Genomic DNA, 19930 nt, shown 5'->3' on the forward strand with positions numbered 1-19930 from the left:
GTACTACTGGAATAAGGTAGTGTGATTGGATGGAGTAGTACTGCGATTTCTGCAAGAGTTGCAAGTTTAGTATTCTGGCCCAGTCGTGTACTTCAGTGAAAGTAGCAGAAGCATAGCAGCAGAAACAAGCAGGTTATTCTGTGCCATTCCTCTTGTATCAGGACATGATGCCCACCTGCCATGATTTATCAGTGATGGGTACGGCACATGTATGGCATGTTCTAAACAGTGTCATGAGGCTAGACTCGTTCACAATCCATTTTCTTTCATCCCACTCCCCTTGCCTTTCTGTGGAACATGAACTGGAGGTTGCGCTTGATGCTGATTGTTGACTGAGGCTGAAGCTCGTGTCTTTTGGGTCATCCTCAATGACTGAGGACATGCTGTCAGCCATCTGAAGCATCTCAGTTTCACAATCATCTGGCTGTTGAAAAGTGAAACAAAGTAATGCTTAAAATTCTAGCGATAATAAACACTGCATCACAACAAGACAAAACAATATACAAACTTACAGATGGTGACAGCCTCTCCCTGATCACAGGGAAAGCAAGGTAACTGCCAGATAAGGACTTCCTTGGTAATTTTGTGGAGTGTTGAGGCCGTTGCTGTGGGCTGGTGAGAACAAAGGACAGGCTGGAGGTAGAAGGCAGATCCTTCACAGGAGATGAAGAAAGGGGAGCATTGAAAACAAGGGGCTCTTCACCACCAACAGCCTGTAACATGTTGCAGAGCACACTATCTCATCAATATTACTGATAGAAGCACTGTTGTAATGATGTCTCAGACTGTGCCATTTCAATGGTGGTTTGAATGGTTTCTAGAGAAATATTGTTAACCTATCTACATTTGCCAGAGAAACTATGAATTTTTATGATTGCATAACGATTAATCGCAACTAACCGTTTACAGAATAAAAGTTTTTGTTTACATCATTTACATATGTTTACTGTGTATAATAATTATGTATATATTAATACACACACACACACACACACACACACATTCTGGTTTCCATGTTTTGTGGGGACATTCCATAGACGTAATGCATTTTATACTGTAAAAACTGTATATTATATTCCCCTTACCTACCCCATTCCCTAACCCCAACCATCACAGAAACCTTTCTGCTACCTTAGATTTTCAAGATACATCATTCTGTTTGATTTATAAGCTTGTTTCCTCATGGGGACATCAAAATGTCCCCACAAGGTCACAAAAACACTGGTATTCCTATCTTTGTGGGGACAATTGTTCCCCACAACGTGATAATTACCAGGTACACACACACACACACACACACACACACACAAATCAGAAATAATTACATGTGTATATACATTATTATATTTATTTAATTATAATTAATACTACATACAAGTATAAATGCTTTATAAATATATTTTTTCTTAAAATTATACATGTATGTGTGTATTTATACATACATAATTATTATATACATCTATGAAGTATAGAAAAACGCGTATTCTAACAAACAATTAGTTGCGATTAATTGCTATGCAACCCTAATTATTTTTGTTGGGTCATTTAGGGAGATTAGCTACACTATACATGTCTGGAAAGGTTATTGTAGAAGGAGCAATGTTTACATTAGCGGCTTTTGGCTCATTGTGGGGCTGACGAGTTTTACAATTCTTATCTGGACAAATGTAAATGTAGATTTTCTGTCTCCTTCTACAATAAGTTACCCTTTCCAAAAATGTACGTTATAGTTTAGTTTGTGTCCGTATAACTTTTGAGTCAGATGTTCATGCTAAACTAGTCATACAAATAACAACATTGTATATTGTTTAGCTTACCCCGAGGTCGTCTTCGTCTAGCGTTGGTCCACTAATCGTCGGTACAGCTGCCCTATTCAGAAATAGTTTCTTCTGAGACTTTTTTCGAGTACCTGTATATTGAACATAGTCCTCGTGCCGAAAGTGTAAGCCACAAACACGATAGTCAGCTTCTCGAAGAAAATCTACAGGGGTGTTTATGTCAAACCCGAGGAATGAAAGCCACAACTTTAGTCGTTCAAGGTTGTGGTAAGGAAGCCGATGACAACACCATGTTCGAGGGATTGTACCACAGTTTTTGACCACATATTTGATGGCTCAGTGACCAGCCTTAGGTTTGAAGTTGAGCTCGATTGTGACCGTCTATACGGCAAAGTGGTTGTCGCCATCAAGTGGTCGGGAGTGTGCTAACGCTTCAGACTCAAATATAGAGCGGAAGTATATACGCGGTTGTGAGGTATCTGAAAAAATAGTTCCACTATAGCAGATAACACGGATTGAAAATATACATTGCGCCAATATATTTGTTTTTAATCATCAACGAACACCACGAACCACTCGGTGAGTAGCACGTTTTTGAAAATGAACGTTAAGTGTTGTTTTAATGACATGTTTGTGCATGGCCATTGACTTCCATTCTGAAGCAGTCAAGAGATGCTTCTGAACGAGTCAAAAACTCAAGACACGACCCATTGTCAAAATTTCTGTGTCCATCATTGTAGTTCATCCAAAACAAACCAGAAATGAGACTCAAAGTGTTAAATACCGGAATTATCCTTTAACACACAACAACTCAAAATTGTTCACACTTGTTTCTAATGATGTGATCAAATCAGTGGTCTAGAATATAAGCCAGTTCAGAATACACAGGTGTACCAGGTACATTGAGTGTTGATACCACAATGGATGGAAACAATGTGAGAGGCAGAGGAGGAAGAGGAGGAAGAGGAGGAAGAGTTCGTGTAAGAGGTGGTGGACGAGGAGGAAGAGTACAAGGGCCACGAAGAGCAAGACCAAGAATAGTAATTTCAGATCAAATTCGGGCAACTGTGATAGACCATGTTCTTGTTCACGGAATGACGATGAGGGAAGCAGGACAAAGAGTACAACCCAATTTGTCTAGATTCTCTGTGGCCACCATAATCAGGACATTCAGAGAAGAGAATAGGTAAATGTATTGTTTTTTTATTTTGCAACTGAAAGTTTACTGTATACGTTTGATAAGGTACATCAATTTGCCAATAGAAAGGGGAGTGGGGAAAAAGAGAAAAAGATTTACAATACATTTTACATGTGAATCTGATGTCCATTACTATTGTTCCTTTAAGTATACATTTATAAGAGCATTTTCCCTTTTGTAGAATTACAAGTGGGGTGGAAGGACTCTTTTGTTCTCACAACAGCAAGAGGCTCTCATTGTTTTAACGCACCATATCAACAATGTCATCAGACTGCGTGAAATACAGCAAAGACTTGTAGAAGACAATGAAAACTTTGAAGGTATCAACAGTGTCAGCCTTTCTACCATCTCCCGTGTCCTCCATCGCAACAGGGTAAGAATGAAGCAAGTGTACAGAGTACCCTTTGAGCGCAATTCAGAAAGGGTTAAAGATCTCCGATATCAGTATGTGCAAGTAAGTGTACACTTTCAGCACTGATGTTTACAGTACAAGTTTGTAGCCTACAGTTATTGTCCTATACTGTCACTGTAACTGCACTTTGTTGTAGTGTATGTAAATCAGGAGTGCATATACATACACTTTTGCAGAAGTATGTCTTTCTGTAACTCTTACAAAACTTTTTATTTATCTCTTTTATATATAGAGGGTGTTTGAAATGGATTCCATGGAAAGGCCCCATGAATATATTTTTGTAGATGAAGCAGGGTTCAATCTGGCGAAGAGAAGAAGGAGAGGCTGGAACGTAATTGGCCAACGTGCCATTGTGGAAGTCCCTGGCCAGCGTGGTGGCAATGTCACCCTATGTGCAGCCATAAGCAATGGGGGGGGGGGGGGTTCTCCACCATCATGCAACCCTGGGGCCATATACAGTTTTTTACGATTGGTTACACACAAAATATTTTCATGTCACACGATTTTCAAAACCTCTCACTCAAAGTGCAAAACTACATGCCAAATCTTCAAAACCATAATCTATTTCTCAGCCTTTGACTCAGTTTTCAATTGCATAAAACACTTTTTTCAAAACACTACACACAATTCTCTACCCAAAACACAAAGATCTATGAGGAAGTCACTTGGTTTTCCTTTTCCAAACACAACCAATCAAAATGCTACATTCATTCACCAGGTCACACAGACACCCTCCTCACATGTGCAAACACTAAATGCTTTACTGATCACTAACCAATCACTGCTTTACTTTACAGTAGTATAGATATGCCTATAAATAGGTCAAAGGTCACTGTTTTGTCAATCTGCACCCCCCCTGCCAATTCCTGGAACAGGACCCCACACACAATTTACTGTATTCTACTGTAAAGAATATACTTTTGGTTTACATGTTTATAGTTTTGTTGTATGCTAATGTATACAACAGTAATATTTGGACTAATAAATATTTTCTGTTTCTACATTGCATGGCGTCTCCGGTGTACTTTTTACCCCTCTCGGCAGATTACTTTCACTGTAGAACATTGTATTGAAATGTAGATATAAGCCCATGAAAGACCAAAGAGCTTTAGATTTAGAACAGCAGTGTTTACATGGTATATCCAAAAATGTATTATTTTGAAAGAAGTGTTTGCCATTTGATGCAAATGCTTCATTTTGACACGTGTTTGTGGCATTTTGAATGCAGTGTTGCATTTTGAAGGAGATATGTGCTATTTTGCATTTTGTGTGTGCAGTTTTGAGAATTGTGTGTAGAGTTTTGAAAAAAGGAGACTTAGTTTTGAAAACGTGTGTAAGCAATTGGTAAAAACTGTAACACTGACCATCTTCTTACATTTCTGGCTGGTCTTCGGGATGTTTTGTTTGAACGTGAGCAGCAGGATCATCAGCAGTCCTGTCTACGACATAGATAGGTTTGGGACAATGTCAGCTTTCACCGTAGTGTCCGAATACGTGAGTGGTTCAACATCAACCAGCGATTCGTGAATGTTTGCCTTCCACCATACAGCCCTTTCCTTAACCCAATAGAAGAGTTTTTCTCTGCGTGGCGATGGAAGGTCTATGACCGTAACCCATATACAAGGGTAAATCTTTTACAGGCAATGGAATTGGCCTGTGATGACATAGGTGTGGAGTGTTGTCAAGGCTGGATCCGGCACACAAGATGGTTCTTCCCCCGTTGCCTAGGAAGGGACAACATTGCATGTGATGTGGACGAAGTCCTCTGGCCGGACCCAGCACGAAGACGAGATGCTGAGGCAGAATGAATCTGTAATTGAATTTGATTTTGCAATTGCACAATATTTTGTGTATGCTTTTTTTCATTTAGAGTTGTCTTTATTTTTATGCTGAAAATACCTAAATTCAATACTGTATTACTCACAGTACTTACAGTATGCAATATATTTGCTATACTGAGTTGTGAATTATTTACTTTATTTATGCCAAAATTATTTTCTATATGCAATAAACATTTTTCTCTGTAACTACATGCCCTGGTCGCTGTGTTCTCAATTTTTTAATCTAGTGTCTAATGAATGCTGATGAGTGTTTATATTTTGACTGGCTGTGTTTATGTTTTGAAATCATTGTTTGATTTTGAGCGCAGATCAAATGGTTTTGAGGCAAGTGTTTGATTTTGCCAGAAGAGTCAGGGGTTTTGTGAATGTAGTTTAAAGACTGGGTTTTGTGTTTAAAGTTTTGAGAATATGGGTGAAGGTTTCAAGAAATGTGTTTTAGCAATTGTGAAATACTGTAAAGTTTCCTTTTATAGCACAACTGAGTGCTGCGTTTTCAAATTTGCACATATGTGCTTCCACACTTGGTGGATGTGACTATCCAATTTATTCATTGGTGTTATAATTGGCAATCCAGGGCTTTGTAATGACAAGGAAGTAACCTTACAATCCTTATCTGTGTATAAGGTGTGAAAATGTGTGTGGAGTTTTACAAATCACTGTGTGTAATGTTTTGCAAAAAGGGTGAAGCAAAAATTGTGTGTAATGTTGTGCAAATCTGTGGAGGTGTTTTGCTCATTGGAGTAGAATTTTGCAAACTGTGTGGAAATTTACATTTTAGTGTGTAGACAATCGTAAAAAACTGTAAATGTTCTCATAGTGTTTTCAACAACCTACTTGTTTGACAAGTTAAGGGGAAGATTCCAGCAGCATAATTTCCAGGAAGCATTGATGGATCACATGGAGACCAATGTCTTGTTCAAGCCAGAGCAACTAGGTTAATCCGTTGTTCAATTCAGGGCCTGCTGGGTTGACTTTGTAAAACACTGTTGCTGAGGAGTTCAGTTCAGTGCTGATTGGGTTGGCCTTGTAAATCACTCCTGTTAAAAGGTACTTAAGTGGTCTTTAAGATGATGGGGGCTTATAAAGTAGTATAATTATCTGCCCTTCTCTACAGGCTCCTTGCTATTATAAAGCAACAATGTTACTAATGCTCCTAACAAGCATCTAGTTTGTTTCTCTGTTCAGTTTCTACCTGTCTGTGCAGTTGCTGTGGTCTCCTAATGTATTGGTATAATTCTCTCCTCAGCACAGAGACCACAAAAACAGCACAGTCTGGATTAACATCCTCCTAACTGAACCAATGACCAGCCTGCTTGTATTGACCATAACCAAGATGCCAGTTTCACACAGGGAGCTTTGACAACCTTGTTACTGAACAAAGTAACAACCAGCTATATCCTTGGTCCAAATCTCAGCTAGTTCAATGTTTCAGCTTAACACAGATTATAGAATGGCTGTTTAAGCTGCCTGTGTGATAAACCACATTTGGACTGATTCTACAAGCATCAACTCTATGTTTGTGCTTTGCCTAACAGCCAGACCTCTGTGGCACAGTGGTAGAGTCTTCTTCTTCCATGCGAAAGTCCTAAGTTCGACTCCTTATAGGGACAGTGGGGTTGGGCAAAATGAAAGTGCTCATATCTGCACTTCCATTGTTCTACAGCTCTTTTATGGTAAGCTTCTTGCATGCAATTTCTCTTTTATCTTAACAAAGCAAGTAGCTTGATCCTTCCATGATATTTTAACATGTTCTTTGCAATTGTTTTGGTCTCCAATAACTGTGTGGTCAGCTGCTTTGCTTTTCATGCAATATGTGTGACTTAATTCAATTTAAATCATCTACAAATTTAAAACCTTTTTTGTTTTCTCCTAATATAAAAGCATGTTTGTTAAGTGTTGTCATAGTGTTTTCAACAACCTATTTGTTTGACAAGTTAAGGGGAAGCTTCTAGCAGCATAACTTCCAGGAAGCATTGATGACAACCTTATAAATCTGAGCGTTGGAGTGGATTTGAACGTACGCACGGAGACCAATGTCTTGTTCAAGCCAGAGCAACTAGGTTAATCCTTGTTCAGTTCAAGGCCAGCTGGTTTGACTTTGTAAATCACTGCTGATGAGGAGTTCAGGTACCTCATTTATAAAGCGTGTGTACGCACACATGGCCGTAGCCAGCTATGAGGTCACTGAGGTCCAGACCTCTGTAATTTCTTCATATTAAAAAATAAAATTTGAAGTTCTCTGAATGACTAATTAGTTTTTCAAAACAAATCCACATACATAATTAAGTTTGGACAGTTAACTGTATAATTTAGTGTAAAATGACGAAGACTGGCTTAGCTGCGACGGCCCGGGTACAGAATTTGTGTTGCCAGATCCCATTGTTAAAAATCCTCTTTAGAGGTAGTGTTTAAGCAATTAATGTGACACTTTGACATTATCTATAAAGTGATTGTTAGGTGTAGGTTAGTATAAGCGATTTCTCTGATTTATTTCTGAAATACAAGGTTTGGACGATCTTTGTTTTAAGGCCAATTATTTTTGCTTGTTTTTCGTACTAATATCTGGCAACAAGGAAACTGAAAGTTATCAAAAAGACGCATCATTCAGTGCGAGCAGGTTATTGCTGATACCACATTCGGTAAGATAAAAGCAGTAATCATCATAATTGTGTCTGTAAGAGTATCAACAGTATCAACAACACTATCAAAAAGATGTAGAAGAATTGGGTTTAAATAAAATATGCAAAATGTGTTTAAACACGCAGCGTAAAACGGTAAAGCTAATCTCAACAAAACATAAGCATTAAGAATTCTGTTATTTCATTTAATTTAGAAGTTAACCTTTAACAAAGTCATGCTGAAAACAATGAGAGCACTAAACAAGTTCTTGTTTAAAATCTTGTAACGTTTTTGTTATATAATATTGCTTATTAAAATGATTACAACAATAAACATTGTTGCAGAAAAAGTAATAAATAATCTAGAAGTCCCAGTCCATCCCCCAAAACAGAGTCTGTACCCAAAGTATGAAGAGGTTAAGCCAGAATATTTTAGATCCCAGGTAAAAATAAAGTATGCTTCAATGTACTTAAACCACTTAAATACTAACAAGTACATTTGTAAGTTATGTAAAGTTATGCTACAAATATACTTATTAAAAGTAAAGTTCTACTTGAATATCCTTTTTAAAAGTACAGTTCTACTTGAGCAGTTTACCTGAAAAAGTAAGAATACCAGTACCAACTAGATTTTTATGGAAATAAATGATGTCTCAAAATAACACTTACATGTTCTTACAGTTTTTTTCAGTTGCTAACAAGCATTTGTCCAATCAGTTGTCACATTTTCAAAACTCTAAACACAATTAGCACAGCATCGGTCTTTTGTGGCCATACCATTAATTCATTTCATGTCGTTTTCACACAATATGCAGTCAGTAAACACATTTCCACAATGCTTACATTTTCTTAACAGACAAGCTATACCTCCCACCAAAATTATGGATTGTTTTTGTAGTATTTACAAATGCTTACACACAACATCTCACAATAGCAAAAACAATATTCCAAACCTTAGATACAGTATAAAAACCTTTATATTGGGTAAATTGGGCCAACCACAGCTTTCCAGTCTGGCTTAGGTTATTTTTTCTTTTACATTGATACTTATACAGTAAAAGCAGGACTTTGAGGAGTGATGTTTTTGAAAACAGAAACAGACAAGCACTGTAATGTCTGGACGAGGAAGCAAGGGGCACATGGAGAAGAGCAGGCCCAGTGAGAGGTGCAGTGAGAGGAGCAGTTAGGGGTGCAGAAGCAGTGAGAGGTGCAGGGTCAGTAAGAGGAGCAGACCCAAGGAGAGTGCAATGTAGAGGTGTAAGAATGCATGGTGGTGGCATTCCAAGGGCTGCAAGAACAGTAGTCAGTGATGAAATTCATTGATTTCAGTAAGAGAGGCTGGTGAAAGAGTGCAGCCCAATTTTAGGAGGTTGCCTCCATTATACGCATCTTTCAACAAACCAACAGGTAAGTATTGCATTTTACATGGATTGTTTCTATTCTCACTTGACATGTCAATAAGGTCATACAGTAATCCATATGTAAAAAAATGTGTCCCTCTAAAGAATGCAACGTCTTCCACCCTCTGGGAGAAGAGGAAAGCTCCTCAAAAATGATCAAGATCAATACTGTAAAACTTTTTCTATTCTATCATATTGTGTTTCTACTATACCTCCTGTAGTCAAGAGTAAGGGGAAAAACTGATTTTTACTGAAATGCTTTTGAATGTGAACATTGCTGTACATGTGGGCACACAGTTCCCAACCAAGACATTTAGCGTAAAAACGTAAACGTAAAACATGTTTTGCATGCAAATACCTGTAAAACTGAAACATAAAAGTCTATGCAGTTTTTGTAATGTCAACAATAGCCAGTATTTTGAAACCTGGTGTACTTTAATTGATTGCATGTACCTTGTGAAGTGAAAAGAAGTGTTATTCTTTGAAAGAATAATTTTATTTTGAGTCAGATGTCCAGTGTTTTGGTAAAGTTATTATGTGCAGATAAATGAAGAGTTAGTATTTATTTAACAAAATGTGTTTTTGAGAAGAAAATGATGCGTTTGGCCAATTGTGTTTTGTAGGTGGAACTCTGTGTTAAGTGTTTAGAAAAATTATCTGAAGTATGGGTAAGCGCTTGTTAGCGATTGAAAAAAACTGTAACTTAATTTTAAGAAGTACCAAAAACAAATGTGATATATAAGCCATAAAATGAGTGCACGAAAATAGTACATTTACTAAGTGTACTTAAAAAGTGTACTGTATTTTATTTAAGTGCACTTTTTTCACCTGGGACAGCATTTGTTAACTCTTAACACCCACCTTGGACCTCGGTAATTTTCAAACCCTGGCTACGGCCATGTACGCACAGATTTGATCTTAGACCGTGCGTACGTTCAAATCCACTCCAACGCTCAGATTTATAAAACTCGTCTTTGACGTGGAAAAGTACTTACATCCACGTCAGGTTCCGACTTGACGTATGCACGTTTCCTTGTGGCAATATTGCAGTATTGCAGGTAGGCATATTCGAAAAATATTTTGTTTTGTACCTTTTGTAGTCAACATACAGAAAAATTTTTTAATTTGTTTTGGAGTTCTTATATAAAACATTTTTGCTTAGATTTGTGCTCTTTCGTTAGAATTCATATTTTGCCCAGACTTTGTTTTGAAAATATTTTATTTGGTTTTTCTCTTATGATATCTCATTACATAAGGAATATTATTTGATTAATGTGTTACTTTTGTTGGCAAAGTTTAGTATACATAAATGTAAATATGGTGATTATAAACCATTATTCCGTATTTTTCTATTAGATGTTAAGCAATATCTAATATCTATTTATAATCTGATAAACAAGAAAGCTGCTAAATGTATTAATGTAGGCTATGTCAGCATTTCCATGTTTTTATTTAATTATTTTTCTCTTTCATCCCCTGGCTAATGTAAAAAAAGTGTTGAATTTGTTTGATTAAAAAAATCGAAACTTTTAGAGCGTCAACATCATCTGTATTAGAGCTTAGATTCGTCCCAAAAACCATAACCGAAGCCCCTGCACGTTGGGTCCGAGCCCGGCCCGACCGACACATTACCGACAATGTTTTTATAGTGTCCCTTGAAGTTCTCAACTACAATTCAGAGTTGTTTGAACTACAGAAATCTGTTCAGAATTATCTTAATGAACTAATGGAATAAGGACAAAGCTTGTAAACGGCGCTGTCTGTTTATTCAGAAACGTAATAAAAAACATGCAACAATGATGCACACAGAAAATGAACAAGAATGAACTGTGGAGAAGGCCTACTACTGCAAAATAATTTAACAAGGTTTAAGAATATATTTTAAACAAAATATGTTTGTCACTGGCCTCACTGTTTTCAATAAATTCAGTTATCCAGCCGCTAAACACTTCCACAATAAACTCCACAAATGCAGTTAATGAAGTTTAATCTTGAAAATGTGAAACTACAAAAAATAGAAAAATACACAAATATAAATTTCATAAAGTTAACAAATCATCAAATAAATGAACATTCTGAAGTACACAAGGTTGTATATCAACAGCATAGATGAATACTTTGCAAACTTAAATAGAAAGTTACAAACATGCTTAACTGAATACTTTAACAAATAGCACAGTAATAAAGTACTCAAAATGCTCACAAAACAAAGTTAAACAAACACACTTACAGATATTGCATTTCAAAGGGCTTTAAATGGCATGATGATGTTTGATGACTGCAACCACATGGAGTACCTTGTAAAACTAAAGCAGTAAAGTATGGCCTACTTCCTCTTAAAACAGGAAACAATAGGAAGAACTATGGAAAAAAGTCAAAACTATATCAAAATAAAAGTCCTTCTTTAGAACACAAATTAAAGTCCTGGGGCCTCATTTATCAAGCGTTCGTACGCACAGAAGTGTGCGTAAAGTGTGCGTAGGAACAGTTTTACGCAAAGTGTGGAATTTATCAAATTGTACTTATACGTAGAAATGTGTGTAAATATACGCACACCTCGGAGTATGCGTACGCAGAGCATCTAGTGGTAGAATAGCAATACTACACAGGACCGTCCATCCCCAGCGTTAAAAGAACACTTTGTCTATTTATTATCCACCCCCAGGTGTTAAAAATGATTACTGTTAATAAAGTAACTGCAAAACAGTGTTGAAGTTAATTAATGAAATTAGTGTCTACCCTATATATGAAAGCTGCGCCAAATGCTTGACACAGTGCAATGGCTTATCTTGCCTTATTGGAAGACTTGGCAAACCGTGCGCTCCGCAGGGAGCGCGTTTTCAAAGATCGCGCTGATCTGCTAGGGGAGAGCACAGAGTGGCTTCTAAGCAGGTACCGCTTTCCCCGAAATATACTGCTTGATTTGTGTCGTGATTTAGGACCAACGTTGGAGCGAGAAACCCAACGCACGAAAGCTATTGCCGTGCACATCCAACTCCTATCCACCCTGGGATTTTTAGCAACAGGCACATTTCAGCGTGAGGTTGGAGACATATGCGGCATTTCCCAGCCATCATTAAGTCGAATTATGCCGGCGGTGTTAGATGCGATTATTCTGTTGGCCCCAAACTACATCCAGTTCCCCTACAGAAATCCACAGCAAGCCGAAGTGAAACGGGGCTTTCATGCCATCGCCCGATTTCCCAACATAATAGGAGCCATAGATTGCACTCACATTGCCATCAAAGCACCATCCACAAATGAATTTAATTACGTTAACAGAAAGGGGTTTCATTCAATTAACGTGCAAGTTATTTGTGATGCAAACCTCTCGTTGTTAAACGTTGTTGCGCGGTGGCCTGGGGGAACGCACGACTCCTTCATAATGCAGAACAGCTCTGTGGGTCTGCGTCTACAAGAAGGCGCAATTGCGGATGGCTGGCTAATTGGTGAGTTTTACACTACAACATGTTTAAACTGCTATTGCTCGGCTATGTACAATACTTTTAAACAAATGTTCCTTATTAGGTGATCAAGGTTACCCGCTGAAGCCGTGGCTAATGACCCCTCTTACCAACCCAATGACCCAGCAGGAGCAGAATTACAACCGTGCTCATGCGCGCTCAAGGGGCACAGTTGAGCGTGCAATAGGGTTGTTGAAAGGGTGATGGCTGTGTCTGTCCAACACGGGGGGAACACTGCAGTATCGGCCAGAAAAAGTGTGCAAAATTATCATGGCTTGCTGCGTGCTACACAACTTGGCCATCAGGCAGGGTGTCCCCCTGCAGGAACCCCCCAGACCAGACGGCCCTATGCCCGACGCAGGGTTCCTGCCACCTCCCAATGCCACTGCCATTCGGGCAAGACAGAGGATCATACAGACATTTTAGGTAAGTGTGGCCATTGGCCGGGCTCAGAAACATTACACATTTTACACATTTAAAGTTTTTTTGCAGTATGGAAAAAGAGTCAATGCTTTATGGATTTGTCATTTTATTTGCGCAAGAGGCAATTTGTTTAAGAGACTCGTTAATTTGCAATAATACACTGGTTATGTTGCTCAGTTGTTCTTTTATCTCATTAATGGCTTTGGTTGTGTCCTCTTGATTTTGCAGCACCGCATCAGTCAGCACTCTTGGTGGACGGCGCACGGAAGGGGCAACGGACGGTCCCGCCTCTACCGCCTCTACCGGCTCTACCGGCTCCTCTGTAACCATGAGTGTTACTAAGGACACATGGTCATAACGATTAAACTCATTAATTCAATTGTTACAATTAAAATAAAATGTTTACACAGACTATTCCAGTGGGTTTGTCTTACCTTGCGTTTGGGTGTTAGATGGGCCGGCTTGTTCTGGCACAAAAGCATCAGTGTCCCCATCACGAATAATACCGGACAGAGCTGTGTCGCCAATGATGCTGGCTACGCGGCTGTCCAAGGGAGAAATTTCAGTTGTGGTCTGTCCTCCTCCAGTTGCACTGATTTCACGTCGATGTGCTGTGACGCGTTTTTTGGCCGATAATTTAATATCAAACCACTTCTTTTTTATTTCTGGAACTGTCCTCTCCTCAGACCCTACGGAATTAACTGCACTGGTGACATGCTCCCATACTGAATGTTTCCTTTTGTTGGTTATTCCTCCCGCACTAAGTGAACCAAACAGTATGTGTTGATTTGACTCAACCTCATTCACCAGTACCTCCATTTCTGTGTCGGTAAAGTTTCGCTTTTTTGCTTTCTTTGCCATTATTACGGTGTGGGAAAAGTACAACCACGTGACTTATAAAGGGAGGTGTTGTCCCATATATGGTTAATTGGAGGCGTTTCGGTATGCAAATGACCATGACCGTGAACGCGCATGGTGCTTAAGAACATGTGGGATTTATCAACAATGATTACTTACTGATGTGCGTACGAACCCCGTGCGCACGTTTGATAAATCCCGATTTTTTTGTACTTAGGCACATTCTAAATTTCATTCGTAGGTACAAATATAGAACATTTTCTACGCACTGTTGATAAATGAGGCCCCAGGGGCCTCATTTATCAAACGTGCGTACGCACAGAAGTGTGCGTAAAGTGTGCGTAGGAACAGTTTTACGCAAAGTGTGGAATTTATCAAATTGCACTTATACGTAGAAATGTGTGTAAATATACGCACACCTCTGAGTATGCGTACGCACAGCATCTAGTGGTAGAATAGCGATACTACATAGGACCCTGTTCCAGTGAGTAAAGAAGTGTCTATTTTTTATCCACAAGCAGGTGTTAAAAATTATCAATGTCAGTATGGTAACAGCAAATAAGTATAATGATTTATTTGTGATATGTATCTGTATCTGTGAAAGCTCTACATGTGATTTGTATAAATTAAGTCTCCGACAAATGCTTGACACAGCGCAATGGATTATCTTGCGTTATTGGAAGACTTGGCAAATAATCCATTCCGCCGGTAGCGCGTTTTCAAAGATCGCGGCAATGATGCTGGTTATATATGCTGCTGTCCAAGGTGGAAAGTTGTCTGTCCTCCTCCAGTTGCACTCGTTTCACGTCGGTGTGCTGTGACGCGTTTTTTTTTTTTTGCTGTTAATTTAATGTCAACCCACTTTTTTTATTTCTGGAAGTGTTCTCTGCTCATATTCAAGGAATTAAACTCACTGGTAACATGTTCACATGTAGATTTGTTTTCTTTTGTTAGTCATTCCTCCCGCACTAACTAAACCAAACAGGATGTGTTATTAGGATTTAACCTCATCCACCAGTAACTCAATTTCTGTGGGAAAAAGCACAACCACGTGACTTAAAACGGGAGGTGTTGTCACCATATATGGTTCATCGGAGGCGTTTCGGAATGCAAATGACCATGAACGTGCACGAGCATGGTGCTTAAGAACAAGTGGGATTTATCATCAAGGATTACTTACTGATGTGCGTACGAACCCGTTGCGCACGTTTGATAAATCCCGATTTTTTTGTACTTAGACACATTCTAAATTTCATTCGTAGGTACAAATATAGAACATTTTCTACGCACTGTTGATAAATGAGGCCCCAGAACACTCCCCGTCTGGGGTTTGTAAAAACCCCACTCAAAATTACTTTAGTGTCTTAGGGGGAGTAAAGTAGAACTACTTCTGATATAGGACGAATGAAGGTTTTCTGTATTCCTTCTCTAATGAATTTCAGCTCCACTTTTCTCACAAGACCATCTTTGCTAGGTAGCGTTTTTGCAATGATAGCCAAAGGCCACTGATTTCTCTTAGCCTGGGCATCTTTCATCAACACAATGTCTCCTTCCTTGAGACAGGGTTTCTTATCTTGCCACTTCTGTCTACTTTGTAGAGTGGAAAGATACTCACGGCGCCACCTTGACCAAAATGTTTCAGCTAGATTTTGGACCCTTTTCCATTCAGCTTTGAAAAGATCTTTATCTGTAAACTCACCAGGTGGCGGAGGACTTGAACAGGTTGGGTCAGCAAAATAGCAGGGGTGAGTATTAAAGGAGCTTCAGGATCTGAAGACACTGGGATGAGAGGGCGTGCGTTAATGATAGCGGACACTTCAGCCATAAGGGTTACAAGAACTTCATGTGTAAGATGCAGGGATTTTGCTTCAAGCAGCATGCAGTCAAGAATACGTCTGGCTATGCCCACCATCCTTTCCCATGCACCTCCCATATGTGATGCATGTGGAGGGTTGAATATCCATGTACAAGCATTTTGTTGTAGATACTTCTCAAGATCAGAGCTTGATGTTTCTTTGTTCATCTTGAGCTCCTGCACTGCTCCAATAAAATTTGTGCCACAATCAGAGCGTATCTGTTTGACAGGTCCTCTTATTGCAAAGAAACGCCGCAGAGCATTAATGAATCCACTTGCACTTAAGGTCTCTACAACTTCAATGTGCACTGCTCTTGTGCACATACATGAGAAAATGACTGCCCATCTTTTGGAATCGGAGCAGCCACCTCTGGTACGACGAGAAATCACCTGCCATGGTCCAAATACATCGACTCCTACATATGTGAAAGGTGGAGCAACTTGAAGTCTTTCTGCAGGCAAATCTGCCATTTGTTGGAGCTCTGTAGGATGGCGAAGCTTTCTGCATGTCACACACTTGTTAAGTAGACTTCCAATGCATCTTTTGGCACTCGTCAGCCAATACCCTGCTGCTCGTATCGCTCCCTCAGTAAAATGCCTTCCTTGATGCTTCACTGCTTGATGGTAGTGTCGAACAAGCAAGGTGGCTACATGATGTTTCCCCGGAATAATCACTGGATTACATTCTTCTTTCTCAAAACCTGCCTGTGCAATACGGCCACCAACACACAAAAGACCTTTGTTATCCAGAATAGGATGAAGTTTCCGTATAGTACTACTAGGTGAGAGATTGCATCCTGCTTTTGTTTCACTTAGCTCCTCGGAATAGGCTGCATGTTGAACACTCTTCAGGATAACAATCCTGGCCTTTTCCAACTCCTCATTTGTGGGACTGTTACTACAGAAATGCCATCCACTACATCTTGACTGTTTTGTTACATGTGAGAAAGACTGGGAGATGTGGCCTAAACGAGCGATCGCTCTGATTAGCTTACTCAAGCTGGAGAAGCGTTCAAAACGTTCAGAAGTCAGAAACTGATTTGATACTGCAGTAAGACATAAAACCACTTGTGGTCGGATTTCTGGATCTAATGCAAGATCAATCAGATCGTAGTTTTCTTGGGACAAGGAGTTTAAAGTTGAAGAGTTCAAAAGAAAGTCTGGCCCTGTAAGCCAAGTTGTGCTATGGAGATGCTCAGCTGCTACATATCTAGACCCATGATCCGCAGGATTGACCTCTGATGGAACATAGTTCCACTGACTAGGAGTAGATGACTGAAGAATGCGTTGGATTCTGTTGCTCACATACACATAAAAGCGTTTTGTTTGATTATGAATATATCCAAGAATAACTTTACTGTCTGTGTAAAACTGGACATTGCTGAACTCCAAGCCTATTTCTTCTACAATCATGTCTGCGATCTCAACTGCAAGGACTGCAGCACAGAGTTCCAATCTTGGAACAGTCAGATCTGGCTGTGGTGCTAACTTTGTTTTTCCAAACACAAAGCCAATATCTGTTCGGCCATTGTGAGAGGTGGAACGCAAATAAGCTACAGCTGCAACAGCTCTCATAGATGCATCTGCAAATATACACAACTCCCTTGTCTGAACCTCTGAAGTAGGAAAAGATGAGTAAGTACGTGGTATCTTTAGATCTTGCAGGTTTTGTAAGGAGTCCCTCCATCGTATCCAATCTGGCTTTAACTCATCAGGCAATGGAGAATCCCAATCTTCAGCCTGCATGGAGAGTTCCCGAAGCAACAATCTGCCTTTATGGTTACAGGAGCAATGAAACCACATGGATCATATAAGCTGTTTACTGTTGACAGTACACCTCGCCGAGTAAATGGCTTCTTATCATCAATGGCTTGGAAAGTAAATGTATCTAATGCTAAGTTCCATGACACTCCTAGACTACGCTGGACTGGAGTATCTTCAAAGAAAAGGTCAACATCTTTGATATCCACAGCCCGATCCTCAGGGTGAAATGCATCAATCACTGCAGGTCGATTAGAGATTATTTTATGTAGCCTAAGGTTTGCTACCGCAAGCATATCTTGAGTTTGCTTGAGAACATTGATTGCTGCTGCTTCAGTCGGGAAGGATTTCAGAACATCATCAACATAGAAGTCATGTTCTACAAACTCCTTCACTTCACTCTCAAAGTTATTTTCCTCCTCTTTAGCTGTTCTGTGCAAACCATATATAGCAACAGCAGGAGAGGGACGATTGCCGAACACGTGAACACACATTCTGTATTCCACTATTTCTTTACCTGGGTCATTATCTTGATACCAGAGAAAACGCAAGAAATCTCTGTGATCCTCTCTTACTAAAAAACAGTGAAACATGTGCTGGATATCAGCGGTAATAGCCACTGGCTCTTTACGAAATCTCAACAAGACTCCCAGGAGGCTATTATTGAGGTCTGGCCCCTTAAGTAGGACATCATTCAACGAGACTCCATCATAAGGTGCACTGGAGTCAAAGACCACACGGATCTTGTTCGGCTTCTTCGGATGATAAACACCAAACAAAGGTAAGTACCAACACTCTTGGTCTTTCTTAAGTGGGAGAGCAATTTCGGCATGTCCATTAGCAAACATATTCTCCATAAACTCAAGAAAATGCTCTTTCATCTGAGGACGTTTGTCCAAAGTACGACGAAGTGAAGAAAGACGGTTGTATGCATACTTCTTGTTATTTGGAAGCCGCCTTCTAGGAACTTGAAATGGCAACGGAGCCACCCAGCCATTAGATTCATCTTGATAGAACTCTTTGTCCATTATGCGAAGGAATCTGTCATCATCCACTGATAGTGCAAGCTTGTGGTCTCTGGGTGTACTAACAAAAATGGACTGGCCTAGCTTCTCACTTGCACATGTTGCTAAAGCACTTACACCCTTTGATGCAAGATAATCTTGAGACTGAAGTTTGGTACCGTACTGCTCTTTTACATGTAACTGACTTTCACAGGGCCAAAAGAAACTGGGGCGACCACTTTCAAGTATAGTGGTTTTAAAAACATCTACATGAGCAGGTCAATGAGCACCTCCAAGACACACGTCTCCAACAACAACCCATCCAAGATCTAACTTTTGAGCAAACGGAGCATCATGTGGTCCATTAATCTGATGGCGGACCTTATGGACCCTTATAAGGTCCCTGCCAATAAGGAGGAGGATGTTAGCATCTGGGTCAAGGGCTGGTATTTCATCAGCAATATCCATAAGGTGACTAAAATGACGTGCTGCATCTGAGGTAGGAATTTCAGAACGAACATTAGGAATCTGATTGCACTCTAGCAAAGTAGGAAGACGAAGGCTTACACTCTTATCCAATGACTCCACAATGTATCCACTTCCTCTCCTTCCTGTTGTCTCTTTTAGTCCAGCACATGTTTTAAGGGAATACGGAAAAGAAAGATCCTTTGATTTTAAACTCTTCAAAGAATTCTGTTCTTGCCAATGAGCGGTTGCTCTGTTCATCCAGAATTGCATACATTTTTCTGGATTGTGCTTTGTTACCCTCAGGATAAACATTAACCAAACAGATCTTGGAACATGCTCTGGCACTCATTCCAGCTCCACACACTTCCGTACACTTTGATGTTACCTCCTGATTGGTTAATTCTCTTTCCTCCCCGCCATCTTCTAAGACAGGAGGGATGGTTTTCTTCCAGGGCGCTGGACCAGGATGTAGAGCTGAAACATGACGATCACTATCACATTCAGTACAGTGAATTTCAGCTTGCCAGTTCTTTGCCATATGATCTACAGAGGAGCAGCATCTGAAGCATATTGAATGTTCCTTAAGAAACTGTTTGCGATCTTCAAAACTTTTCGATCTGAAACCTCTGCATCTTTTTAGTGGATGAGGCTTATCATGAATGATACAGTATCGTTGAGGATCAACAGATTTTATCCTGTAAGTTGCATCTCTTGTTTCAGGCATGTTAACTTGAGTTTTATGAACAGAGGCGTGCCTATATTTATCTGGTCTGTCTCTCCGTTCCTGTGGTACTGGAGGAAAAATAGTAAAGCTTGGGTCTGTTCTTGTTTTAGCTTCCGAGCGAATGAA

General features: G+C 39.6%; 1 pseudogene; it reads right to left on the reverse strand.

Moving 5' to 3' along the window:
• Nucleotides 1–15264: 15264 nt before the first annotated feature.
• On the reverse strand, nucleotides 15265–17662 carry LOC141281665 (uncharacterized; annotated as a pseudogene).
• Between the last annotated feature and the right edge of the window lie 2268 nt (nucleotides 17663–19930).

This window comes from Paramisgurnus dabryanus, chromosome 2 (assembly GCF_030506205.2).
Source record: "Paramisgurnus dabryanus chromosome 2, PD_genome_1.1, whole genome shotgun sequence".
NCBI classification, from domain to species: domain Eukaryota; kingdom Metazoa; phylum Chordata; class Actinopteri; order Cypriniformes; family Cobitidae; genus Paramisgurnus; species Paramisgurnus dabryanus.